The sequence below is a fragment of the Carlito syrichta genome, unplaced genomic scaffold (assembly GCF_000164805.1).
Source record: "Carlito syrichta isolate Samal-C Ts95f unplaced genomic scaffold, Tarsius_syrichta-2.0.1 Scaffold312029, whole genome shotgun sequence".
Taxonomy (NCBI): Eukaryota; Metazoa; Chordata; class Mammalia; order Primates; family Tarsiidae; genus Carlito; species Carlito syrichta.
Window position 1 is genome coordinate 22,180 of NW_007256125.1, and position 13,462 is coordinate 35,641.

Consider the following 13,462-nt stretch of genomic DNA (forward strand, 5'->3'; position numbering starts at 1 on the left):
AAGCTAGCTTTTAAATTCCTTCATTTTTCAGAGAAGATTGGACATGTTCAGGGTGGTATGGCCGTAGACTAAATTCTTTTATTTTAAAAATGCAACACTGCTAATAACACTTCTATGCGAATGAATATGTTTAAAAAGACCAATACGTGAACTCTAGTCATCAATATGTGACCACTGGAGTCTGACTTGAGGTTCATGTCTGCAGCCCTTGGTATGCCCCTCTCTGCAGCTGTTTCCCTTCAAATCAGAAGGGACATATAAAGACTCCTAAAAACTATGGATCACACTGCACAGTATGCTGCTGATTTTCCATTAGTTCAGATCCTCGTGGCCTCAGGTTGTATTCAATGTATCACACAGTCATGAAGCCTTAAAGTTTTGTTGAGTTTTTGTTGTTGTTTGTTTGTTTTTGTTTTTTGAGATGGAGGTCTCACTCTGTCATCCAGGCTGGAGTACAGTGGCACAATCATAACTCATTGCAGCCTCAAACTCCTAGACTCAAGCAATCCTCCTGCCTCAGCCTCCCTGGTACCTGCTACAGGCACACACCACCACATTCAACTGTGTTTTTTATTGTTATTATTTTTTTAGAGACAGTGGTCTGGCCATGTTGTTAAGGCTGATCTCAAACTGCTAGTCTCAAGTGATCCTTCCAACTCAGCCTTCCAAAAGGCTGGGATTACAGTAAGAGTCACAGCACCCAGCTTTAAGGTTCTTTTTAAACTACTCTGTGTTTCTTTGGTTCCCTATTCAGCAAAAGGTCCTATGGTAGCCTGTAAAGCAAAGACGTGAAATACTGTAATATCCATAACTAACCTAAAGCATAGCCAAGAAAGTTGCTACAAGTATGACTTCAGTCTTGGTTAAAAATTGTTTGGAGGAACTTCAAGTAATTTAATTTTAAGAGTATCAGCATACTAGTCAGCCGAGTGCAGTGGCTCACAACTGTAAACCCAACACTTTGGGAGGCCACCGCAAGAGGACTGCTTGAGCCCAGGAGTTCAAGAACAGTCCGGACAACACAGAGAGACATATCTTTACAAAAAAATAAAAATATAAAAAGAAATTTTGGAAACTTCCCAGGTGATTCCAAAGTGCAGCCAATTTGAGCACTAGTATTATAAAGGATCAAGGTACAGCTTAGAGACCAAATTCAGTCCTCCTGGCTGTCAAAGATCACTCAACTTGAGACATTTAACAGTAACAAAACAACAAAATAGTTAATACCCAGTTATTCATAGTCATAACAATAAGACCTAACAAACTGCCACAAAAATGTTAAGTATGGCTTAAACACAAAAACGTTCTCATTACCAAATATGACCACATACAATAAAAAAGGGGAAAAAAGACATTTTCAACAGCTTTAAAGAAACAAAAAGAAAGCTTATTAAATCCAGCCTCCATTGACAGAATGCTTATGCTCTCAATATTGCTCTGAACTTATGTTCTAAATCAGTTTCACTAAATAATGCAATGAAGTGGCCAATACATTTTTTTCATGCTGTTACAAATCAATCTGCAATAGTGTAGGGATATTTAGAAGACACTGAAGCAGAATGTGTATCAGAATAAACTAAATTTGAGATTCAGTGAGCTGCTGTCTCAAGTCAAGGGCTTCTGTAGTTAAAAGTCTGACAGATGCACTTGGTTTTTCCTTAGCGGTTTATAAGACAGTTCATTATTAAACTTGAGACAAGTCTGAATATACTGGACCAGAAACTACAGTCACAGAAACAAAAAGTATGTCTTTACTCAATGAAGTACAAATTTCAAACTGGCCTATAGACCGAGCAGAAGGCCAAAGGATAATGTACTCATTTTGCTATTGCGGCCTGACTTGAGTTCAATAGTCAAAGATATAAAAGAATTACAGAGCCATTTAGTAGAAAGGAAGTCATCATTTCATAACAGACTCAATGATTTACATGATTTCAAATCATGCATTAAGTTTCTGCAACTTCCTTTAAAGGAAACCTCAGATTGTATCTGAAATATCATCTGTCCTGTAAGTGTGCTCAGTTTCAGGAAGAATTGATTGAACTAAAAACAAACAATCCCACCAAGAAGACACAGTGTCCCTGAAATTTTAGAGATAAATACACAGACCCCAGAGCTACCCTAAAATTTCTTACAATGGTCTCCCAACAATGCCTTAATCACCTGTCCCTATGAAGATCTATATAAAATATAAAATTAGCCGGGCTCAGCCTGTAATCCTGCGCTTTGGGAGACTGAGGTGAGTGGACTACCTGAGCCCGCAGGTTCGAGACCTGCCTGGGCAACTTAGCAAGACCTCATCTATACAATAAGTCAAAAAAAATTAGCCGGGTGTGGTAGCGCGTGCCTGTAGTTCCAGCTACTTGGAAGGCTGAGGCGGAAGGATCGCCGGACACCAGCAGGTCAAGGCTGCAGTGGCCGGGAGCAGCCACTGCTCTCCAGTCTGGGTGACAGAGTGAGACTCCAACTCAAAAAAATATATATATATAAAATTGCTAAAATTAAAAATGAGAACATGGATCAGTGATGTAAATTTGAATCAGAGTTTATATAGGCCTTCATTTGTTCAATAGAATGAATAAGTACCATTTATATCTTTGATTTTATTGAACACAAATTCTTTAACATTTACAAAAAACTGGTATATAAAATTAAAACTGTCTGTAGCCACCTCCACCTACTAAGGTGGTAAATTAGTTCCTATTGCTGCTGTAGCAAATTATCCCCAAATCAGTGGTTTAAAACAGCACAAACTTATTATTTTGTAGTTCTAGAGGTCAGAGGTACAAAACCATTCCCAATGAACTGAAATCAAGGTGTCAACAAGGTTAGTTCCTTCTGGAGGCTCTTTGATGAGAATCTGCTTGCCTCTTCTAGCTTCTAGAGGCTGGATGCTTTCTTTAGATGTGTGGTCTCATACCTCAAATCACTCTAGTTTCTTACTACCATTGCCACATCTCCAACTAAAGTAGTCCCTTCTTATCTACAGTTTTGCTTTCCAGTTTCAACCACCATTCAAAACTGGTGAGTACAGTACTTAACGTATTGATATTTTAAGACAGACCACATTCACACAACTTTCATTATATTAGTAGTATGTTGTTATGATTATTCTATTTTATCATTACTTATTGTTAATACCTTACTGTGCCTAATTTATAAGCTAAGTGTTATCATAGGTATGCATGTATAGGAAAAACACAGTATACCTAGGTTTTGGTACTATCCTCTGGGCATCCTCTAGGGGTCTTGGAACATATCTCCCACAGATGAGAGACTACCATACTGACTCTGACATTCCTACTTCCCTCTTATAATGAAAGAGTTAGGTTAGCCCACTCAGATAATCCAGGATAATACCTCATCACAACATCTTTAATCACATCTATAATGTTTCCATTACCATGTTAGATGACATATTCATAGGTTCTAGGGGTAAGGACATTGACATCTTTGGGACTAATATTCATCCTATCACAGGTGGTAATAGGAAAGAAGTAGAGAAGACAGTAGTAGTTAAACATTGTTTTTTCACCTTCAACACTAGTGGAGAAGGAAGAAAGAAAATATTGAAATTTCCAAAGCATCTGCCCATTTGTCTGCGTTCTAAGACTATTCTGGCTATTATAACAGCCACTACCTACCTGTGGCTATTGAGCCTTTGATGACAACATTTCAAATTAAGATGTACTGCAAGTGTAAAGGTACATATCAAATTTTAAAGATAACATACAGAAAAAATATTAAATATCCCATTATTGATTGTATACTAATTTAACATTCTGAAAGGAAAATATTTTGGATATATTTGTTTGAATAAAATATATAATCAAAAGTAACCTCATATGTTCCTTTTTATTTGTTTAATGTGACTACTAGAAAATTTTAATTACAGATGTGGGGAATAAGCACATCCAAAAAAGATGGAATGAAGACGTCTACCATAAAAGCAATGAGAACACTAACAAAAATTCTCAAAATCAATATTTTCAGAATTCTGGAAATCAACTAAAGCTTTGCAATAAATGATGAGTGTTATTCAAGAAAAAACAACTAAATTTTAACAAGACCAGCAAGCTTTGTGGTGTCTTAACCTGCCGTATTACCATCCACCTCCACCAAGCTCTGGGTAAGTCTTAAGAACCAACATCCTCCTTGGTAAGTGTAAACACCTGCAGCCCAGCAGCCTCAGAAGTGGGCAGGATAAATTTAGGGGAGAGGCCAAAGTTTTCTCTTTTTTCATAGCTTAACAGATGAATTCTACCAAAAAATTAAGGAGCAATTAGTACCAATTCTTTACAAACTCTTCCAAAAGCTAGAAGACAAAGGAATATGTCTCGATTTATTATATGAGGTGAATATTGCCCAGATATCAAAAACATCACAAGAAAACTACAGATCAATGTTCCTTATGAATAGACTCAGAAATCCTCAGTGACATAGTAGCAAACTGAATGTAGAAACATACACAAAGGATCCTACAACTTGACCAAGAAATATTTTTTCCATTGTTGAAAAATCGATTCAGTATACAAAAATCAATGTCAATTTTAATCAATCAATGCTAACCAATATTAATCAATCAATAGTCAAATAACATAGTAATAGGATAAGTGACCAAACCAAATTGACTTATTAGTTGCAGAAATAGTAGATGTCAAATGCTATTTGCAAAACACTCTTTCATGACTTAAAAAAAAATTCAGTAAATTAGGAATAGAGGGTACCTCCCTACCTGATAAAGATCATCTAGAAAAAAAAGCACAACTAAAATTATACATAATGGTGAAAGACTAATTGTTTTGTCCTGAGATCAGGAAGACAAAAAGTAAGCCTGCTTTGAGGGAACCAACCATGCTGCCCATCTAAGCTGGACTGGATTTTAAAAATGTGGTTCGTCAGGCTCGGTGGCTCAGCCTGTAATCCCGCGCCTTTGGGAGGCTGAGGTGAGTGGATTGCCTGAGCCCGCGGGTTCAAGACCCACCTGGGCAGGCAAGACCTCATCTCTACAATAAATAAATAAAAAAATTAGCCAGGTATGGTAGCACGTGCCTGTAATTCTGGCTACTCGGAAGGCTGAGGCGGAAGGATCACCGGAGCCCAGCAGGTCGAGGCTGCGGTGGCCGGGAGCAGCCACTGCACTCCAGTCTGGGCGACAGAGTGAGATTCCAACTCAAAAAAAACAAAAAACCAAAAAAATGTGGTTCACATACACAATGAAATATTATGCAGCCATAAAGAAGGACAAACATGGACTTCACAGCAACTTGGATAGATTTAGAGTCCATCATACTCAGTGATCTATCACAGAAACAAAGAACAGAGTACCATATGTTCTCACTCATAAGCAGACCTTGAATAATTATCATACTATAAGAAAGGGATTGGCAATAGTGGGAAACTGCCGGGGAGGGGGGTTGGAATTGGCAGTTGAGGGAAACTGCTAGGGGAAAGAGAGGCACACCTCATCAACAAAGGTGTGTGAATAATGAACATCTGTATACCTAACCCTGAATTATACCCTACATCTTTAAAATGAAGGAAAAAAAAGATGACTGTTTTGATTCAACAGTGTACTGGGGTTCTGCCCAGGGCAATTAGGCAAGAAAAAGAAATACAATACATACAGATTGGAAAGGAAAAGATGAAACTATCTCAATTTGGAGATGATGTGATGTCGTATATGAAAAGTCCTATAGAATCCACTCAAATACTCTAAATAATGAGCCAAACAAGGTTACAATATACAAGATCAACATACAATCATCACATTAAATTTTACTGCTCAGTACCGATTACAATAATTCAACTTTATTATTTTTATTTATTTAAGAAACAGAGTCTTGCTCTGTACTCAGGCTGGAGAGCAGTGACACAATCAAAGCTCACTGCAACCTTAAATTCTTAAGTACAAGGGATCTTCCCACCTCAGTCTCCTAAACAACTGGGACTACACAGGTATATGCCACCATCCCAGCTAATCTTTTTAATTTTTTGTAGAGGTGGTGTCTCACTATGCTGCCCAGGCTGATCTGGAACTCCTGAGCCCAAGCAATACTCCCATTTCAGTTTCCCAAAGTTTGGGGATTACAGGCTTGGGCCACTATGCCAGCAACAATGATTCAACTTTAGAGAATATAAACAGCCTCTGTAATACAGCGCCTACTCCAAGATCAGCAAATTTATAGCATTCTCCCAATATTGCACCTAGACAAACACTGCTAATAATTACGGTGTTTTTTTCTCAGAAGCCATCTCAACCTTCTCAATACCAGTCACCAGTCAGTAGAAAGATTTCAACTGCTTGAGAAAGAGCAGAAAGATTTCAACTGCTTGCAGTCTTGTGTTGATTCTACTACTATTCCACCAAAACAGCACTAAAACTCAACTCCTGCTGTACAGACTTGACCCAATATCCTGCCAAGAATCTCCTCTCACCACCTCAAAAAACAGTCTGTTGCTGATCCCTAACTTCAAATGGAGCTACTAATGATAGAACATTGGGTTGTTATGTGAAATGCCAATCCCCTTGTTTATTCTTCAGATATTAATAAATGACCAGATTTAGTACCAGTGTCAATTACTAGGGGAAGACTCTCCGTCTGTCACACCAATCTTTTACCAGTTCTGAGAACATGTTAAGATTTAGCCCGCTTCAAGCCTTTGCATTTATTATTCCCTCTGTCTAAATCAATCTTGACCTGGCTAGTCACACGGCAGACTCCTCATTCTCCAGAGTTTAATTACTTAGAGTAGTCTTTCCTAACCAGCCTAACACAAGTGCCCTGTTATCTTTCTCGAGCTATTTGTTTGCTTTTGTGCATTGATGACTTATTACTAGTTTATTGTCTATATCCTCAACTACAGTATAAGTTCTATGGGTCAAAAAACTTGCTGGCTCATTTGTCATTCATTGTATACTTTGGCATATAGTAGATATGAAACAAAGATGGATGAATTGATGGATGGATGGATGGATAGAGGGAGGGAGGGATGGGTGGATGGATGGATGGCTTCTGTTAGTGCAGATGCAACTTAATTTCTTATCCCTAAGTGACTATCGATATGCAAAAAAATTAGAGATCAGAATAATAAGCTTTAAGGTGAAAATTCAATATATACATTTAACACAATAGAAAAGTATTTTTGAAAATTTTCTATGATGACAGTTGAAACCAAAGCAGTTACCTTTTAAATTTCAGTCATCAGAAAATGAAATCAATCATAATATCCAAATTGCTAAGCACTATAGCTAATTAGGGTCTTATTATACATTGCAGGTAAACAATTACTCTAGGCTACAAAACAATTATAAACATGAAAAAAATTACTCATCGTTACACCTCATACTCATTCTGTGAAAAAGTAATTTTCCTCTATTTAAATCTCAGCCATAATGCTTGATGCTAGTGGTTTACTCATCATTTAGCTACAATGACAGCATAGTAGTTGGGAACCAAATAGACATGATCCACTAGGAATCAATTGGTCCATAACTTACAATGTGTAAATAGTCACCATTAGTTAGTCAATACAGAAGGATAAAATTACTACATTTTATTCTACATAAAATTTTCTGATCTCAGAAAATACAAATATATTGACTAATTTAACAACAAAAACAAATTATTCTAACTCTGCTAGTAAGAATATAGGTGACTCGCATACTGTTAAACCCAACTTTAGGAACATTCAATTAAATTCTATATTCTACAGATTCTGCAAGGACAAAATCTAAAATCAGGAAATATGTGTCAACACCAATAGATCTTTCTCTCTCCATTTTGTTTATATCTTGATGTTAATTGGGTTTCTTTTTTTTTTCAGAACATTTAAAAGCAACAAAGTGTTGTAAAGTATCTAATAAAAAAATTAAATTATATCACCATAAAATTTGTCTTCCTGTTTTGTTCTTTTTTCCTTTGGGATATTCTCCCACTAGTAATTATCAATTATTACAAGTTAAAAGACATGATTTTCCTCATTTGTAGCTCATGTCATATTAAAATATGCAGTATCCACAAATACAACTAATGGTTTCAGTTATACAAAACCAAACTGTCCTCTTGACACACTTGCACTCCACTCTATCTTCTTTCAAAAGACAGCAAACCGTGTTTTGTATTGAAGTCAACTTCCAGCTAATATAACCTATAGCATAAAATAATAACATAAAATAATAGAACATCTGAAATTCTTTAGAGTTATAAAACAATAGAACATCTGAAATTCTTTAGAGTTTTCTTTGAAAGTCTGATGTTTCCATTTTGGTATGTCTTAACTTCCTTAATTACTCATCTTAATATCACACAAATTTTTTTCAATTTTATTTTTTATTGACTTTTTATTTTTTATTTAAAAATAAAAATTATATTTATGGTATACAACATGATGTTTTAACATATCTTAATCAAGTCAGTTAACATATTTGTCACCTCACATACTTATCACTTTTTTGTGACAAGATCTCTCTTAGCAAATTTAAAGTATACCTTATTAACTATAGTCACTATGCTGGACAATAAACTTCCAGAACTTACTCATCCTAACTAAAACTTTATGCCCTTTGATAAACATCTCCCCGGCCTCCACCCCCAACTCCCAGCCCCTGGAAGCCACCATTCTACTTTCTGCTTTTATGAGTTCAACTTTTTTTAGATTCCATATATAAGTGAGATGATGTGATATATGTCTTCCTGTATCTGGTTTATATCACTTAGCATAATGTCCTACAGGTTATATATGTTGTTGCAAATGACAGTGTTTTCCTCTTTGTCTAAGGCTGAATAGTATCCTATTATGTATATATGCCACATTTCTTTATCCATTCATCTGTTGATGGGTACTTAGGTTGATTCTATATCTTAACTATTGTGACTAATGCTGCAGTAAACATGGGATGCAGATATTTATTCAATATATTGATTTTATTTCATTTGGATACATTTCCAGAAGTGGAATTGTTGGATCATATGGTAGTTCCATTTTTAATTCTTTTGATGAACTGCCATATTACTTTCCATAATGGTTGTACTAATTTACATTCCCTCTGACAGTGTATAAGGGTTCCCATGCCCTCACCAACACTTGTTACTGTTTGTCATTTTTATATTAGTCATTCTAACAAGCATGAGGTGATACTTCATTTTTGTTTTAATTTGCATTCCCCTGATGATTAATGATATTGGGCATTGTTTCATATACTTTTTGACCATTTGCACATCTTTTTTTAAGAAATGTCTATTCAGGTCCTTTATTCAATATTTAACAGGGCTGTTTTCTTGCTATTTAGTTGTTCAAGTTCCTTATATATTTTGGATATCAGCCCTTTATCAGAAGTATGTTTTGCAAATATTTTCTTCCATTCTACAGATTCTCTTCACTCTGTTGATTGTCTCCTATGTTGTGCAGAAACTGTTTGATTGGAAGCACTCTCATTTGTATTTTTGCTTTTATTGCTTGTGCTTTTTGAACTCATATCCAAAAAATAATTACCCAGGAAAATGTCAAGGTTTTTTCCCTATGTTTTCTCCTAGTAATTTAACAGTTTAGGTCCTTTGTTTAAGTCTTTAATCCATTTTACATTGTTTTTTTTTAATATAGCATGAAATAAGGGTTCAGTCCAACATTGCATGTAAATATCTAGTTTTACCAAAGCCATTTATTGAAGAGATTGTCTTTTCCCCATTTTGTATTCTTGGCACCTCTGTCAAAATCCACTGACTGTGTAGATTTATTTCTGGGATTTCTATGCTGTTCCTTTGGTCTATATGTGTCTGTATTTATGCCAGTACCAAGCTGTTTTGATTAAAACAACTTTGTAGTATATTTTTAAATAAGAAGTGTAATATCCCCAGCTTGGTTCTTTTTGCCCAAGACTGCTTAGGCTTCATTAACAGAATCAAGGACAAAAATCATATGATCCTCTCAATTTATGCTGAAAAAGCCTTTGATAATATTCAATATCCTCTTATGATTTTTAAAGAAAAAAAAGGCTTTCTATACCGAAGAAATGTACCTCAACACAATAAAGCAATTACAAGCCCATAACTAACATCATACTCAAGGGTGAAAAGCTGGAAGCTTTTCCTCTAAGATCAAAAACAATACAAGAGGCCAGGCACAATGGCTCACACCTGTAATCTAAGTACTTTGGGAGCCTGAGGCAAAAGATTGCTTGAGCCCAGGATTTTAAGATCAGCCTGTGCAACATAGCGAGACCTCATCTCTCTAAAAAAATTTTTTAAAAATTAGCAGGAATGGTGGTGCATGCCTGTAGTCCCAGCTACTTGGGAAACTGGGGCAGAAGGATTGCCCTAGCCTAGGAGGTTGAGGGTGGGGTGAGCTGTGATTGTGCCACTGTACTCCATCCTGGGAGACAGACTGAGACCTTGCCTCAAAAAAGAAAAAATTAACAAGAATGCCGACTCTCACCACTTCTATTCAATATAATATTGGAAGTCCCAGCTAGACCCAATTAGGTAAGAGAAATAAAAGGTATCCAAACTCGGAGAAAAAAAAAAGGAAGCAAAATTTTCTCTGCAGACATGATCTTATGTGTAGAAAACCCTAAAGACTTTACCAAACAACTCTTAGAACTAATAAACAAATTCAGTAAAGTTGCATTAACATACAAAAACCAGTAGCATTTCTACATGCTAACAATGAACTACCCAAAAAAGAAACCAAGAAAATAATCCCAATTACAAATGTGTTAAAAATAAAATAAAATACTTAGGAACAAATTTAATCAAGGAGGTGAAAGATCCATACACTGAAAACTAAAACATTCATGGAAGAAATAGAAAAAGACACAAATAAAGTGACATCATGTTAATTTATTGAAAGATTATTGTTGTTGAAATAATAAGCAACCTAGAGATTCAATGCAATCCTTATCAAGATTTCAATGACATTTTTCACAGAAGTAGAAAAAAAATCCTAAAATATTTATGAAACAATAGATAAATGTTACTACCTATTTGTATCCCCTGATTAAATTAACAGAGCCATGGAAACTCTTAGTGGCAGGTCTTGAGCAAAATGTTGATGAAAGAATGGAAGTTGGACTAGGATTAAAAATTGGCTTCAATCTCCTACCCGGCATCATGGCTGCCCTCAGACCCCTGGTGAAACCCAAGATCGTCAAAAAGAGAACCAAGGAGTTCATCATGCACCAGTCAGACCGATATGTCAAGACTAAGCATAACTGGCGGAAACCCAGAGGTATTGACAACAGGGTGCGTAGAAGACTCAAGGGCCAGATCTTGATGCCCAACATTGGTTACTGGAGCAACAAGAAAACAAAGCACATGCTGCCTAGTGGCTTCCGGATCTTCCTGGTCCAAAATGTCAAGGAGCTGGAAGTGCTGCTGATATGCAACAAATCTTATTGTGCTGAGATTGCTCACAATGTTTCCTCCAAGAACTGCAAAGCCATTGCAGAAAGAGCAGCCCAGCTGGCCATCGGAGTCACCAATCCTAATGCCAGGCCGCGCAGTGAAGAAAATGAATAAACAGCTCGTGCACGTTTTGGGTTTAAATAAAACCATAAAAACTGCCCTCTGGCATTTTCCTTGGGGGGAAAAAAAATTGGCTTCAGAGCCAGGTGCAGTGGCATGCACCTGTAGTCCCATCTACTTGAGAGATTGAAGCCAGAGGATCATGTGAGGCCAGTTTGAGTTCAACCTGAGCAACAAAGTGAGATCCTGCCACTAAAAAAAAAAAATGGCCAGTGGTAATTTAGGATTGTTAGGGTGACAAGAACATTTAATACAAGAATGCAATAGATGCCTCAAAAAAATGGAGATTCAACTGTAAAACTACTGATCCTTGATTTCCTGAACTTTCTACCATTACCCTATTTTTTCTTTCTCCCTCAAAGAGAGGTAACTACCTTTGAGAAGTTCTCTCAACTTCCTTAGTCATAGATTATGCTACTTTGCTACTTTTCTATCTTCTTCTCATACTTTCAACACAATCTAAGCTTTCAGCCTTCACTTTCTTCCTGGATACACAATTGTCTTTCTGCACAGATTTGGCACATTTACAGTCTTTTCTCATATAGAAGCTATAGTCTTCTATAGCTGACTTATCAGTTAGGCACAGGAGGCACAATGCTTAAGGCCCACAATACTATAGGGAACGTGAAGATGTTTTAATTTTAATTTATTTTAAAAATCAGAAGAAAAAAATGAGTATAATAATAAACTTATAAAATGAATTGTGTTCATCTTTATACCAGTGCAATTATAGAATACAATGCTTAATATTTCTAGGAAAGAAAGGACCCATAAAGGCAAAAGTTCCTAAGGCCCACAGATGTCATAATGAACCCTGACTTCTAAGTCAGCCCAGCCCTAGAGCTTTTCTCCACTCTAAACTGGTCCATTCCATTCTCATGAGCAAGACCTAGACCAGAAGTAACTGTATGAATACTCCCTTTAAACCTGATTGATAGTGATTGTTGCTTAACTCACTAAACTTACTAAAATCATTAAGCTGTCATTTGAAATAGAGTAAATTTTATGATATGTAATATATAGCTCAATAAAATTATTTTTAAAAGATATAGAGTAAAAAAAGCAGAATCACAGGTATATCTAAAGATGCAAAAGGTTGAATTTTAGAGGACTATATTTTACCAACAAAAATGATAAGAATTAAAAGTTTACCAACAAAAATGATAAGAATTAAACTTATATCTACCCTAGTATGTTAATATATTATCATATGATTAATACACAAATATGGGTAAAGGATCATAGCATCAAAAGTGAAAAAACGTTCTATATGTAAAAATAATTATGATGCTAAAAAAACTAACTCATTGTAGTAGCAATTAGGGGGGCCTGGTTGCAATTAAGTACAGGAAGGATATTAAAACTTCCAAAAGATATTTCTGTAAGCCACAACAGAAGAATAAGAGCAGCAGAATAATTGGAACCACATCCAGACCCACTTCCTGGTTATTTACCAATATCATCTAAAGAACACTGTTTAGATGCTGACGTTAGACAATCTTGAGTGGACAACTTTAAATCATAGTCAGGTTAAAAAAAATCAAAAGAATTTCTGACAAGGGTTAAAAGTTTATAGCCTTGAAACTACAAAAAATTGAGTGACCACTACAAACCACATCCTGGCAATTGTCATGTCTCAACAATGAACTACTTGAAATGGTTTTGTTGTGGCTGAGGCAATTATCTCTCAGTTAATAATTAGCTACTATTCAAATTAAGTGTAATTTGACTATTTTACACCAGATCACTTTTAAGAGGAGTGTCAAGTTTTTAGCAACTGACATTGAATGTTATAATCATTCGTCATCCTATGTAAAGTAGAAAAGTCATTTTTTAACCACTGCATGAAATCATACTTTTTCCAGGCAGCTGAAACTAAGTTCAAATATTATCTGCCTAATGGAGGTGAGCACTTACATTAAAAAATGACAACAATACAT

At 35.8% G+C, this 13,462-nt stretch overlaps 1 pseudogene; it reads left to right on the plus strand.

Moving 5' to 3' along the window:
- The first annotated feature begins 11,108 nt into the window (after positions 1 to 11,108).
- On the plus strand, positions 11,109 to 11,516 carry LOC103271938 (annotated as a pseudogene).
- Positions 11,517 to 13,462: the final 1,946 nt, after the last annotated feature.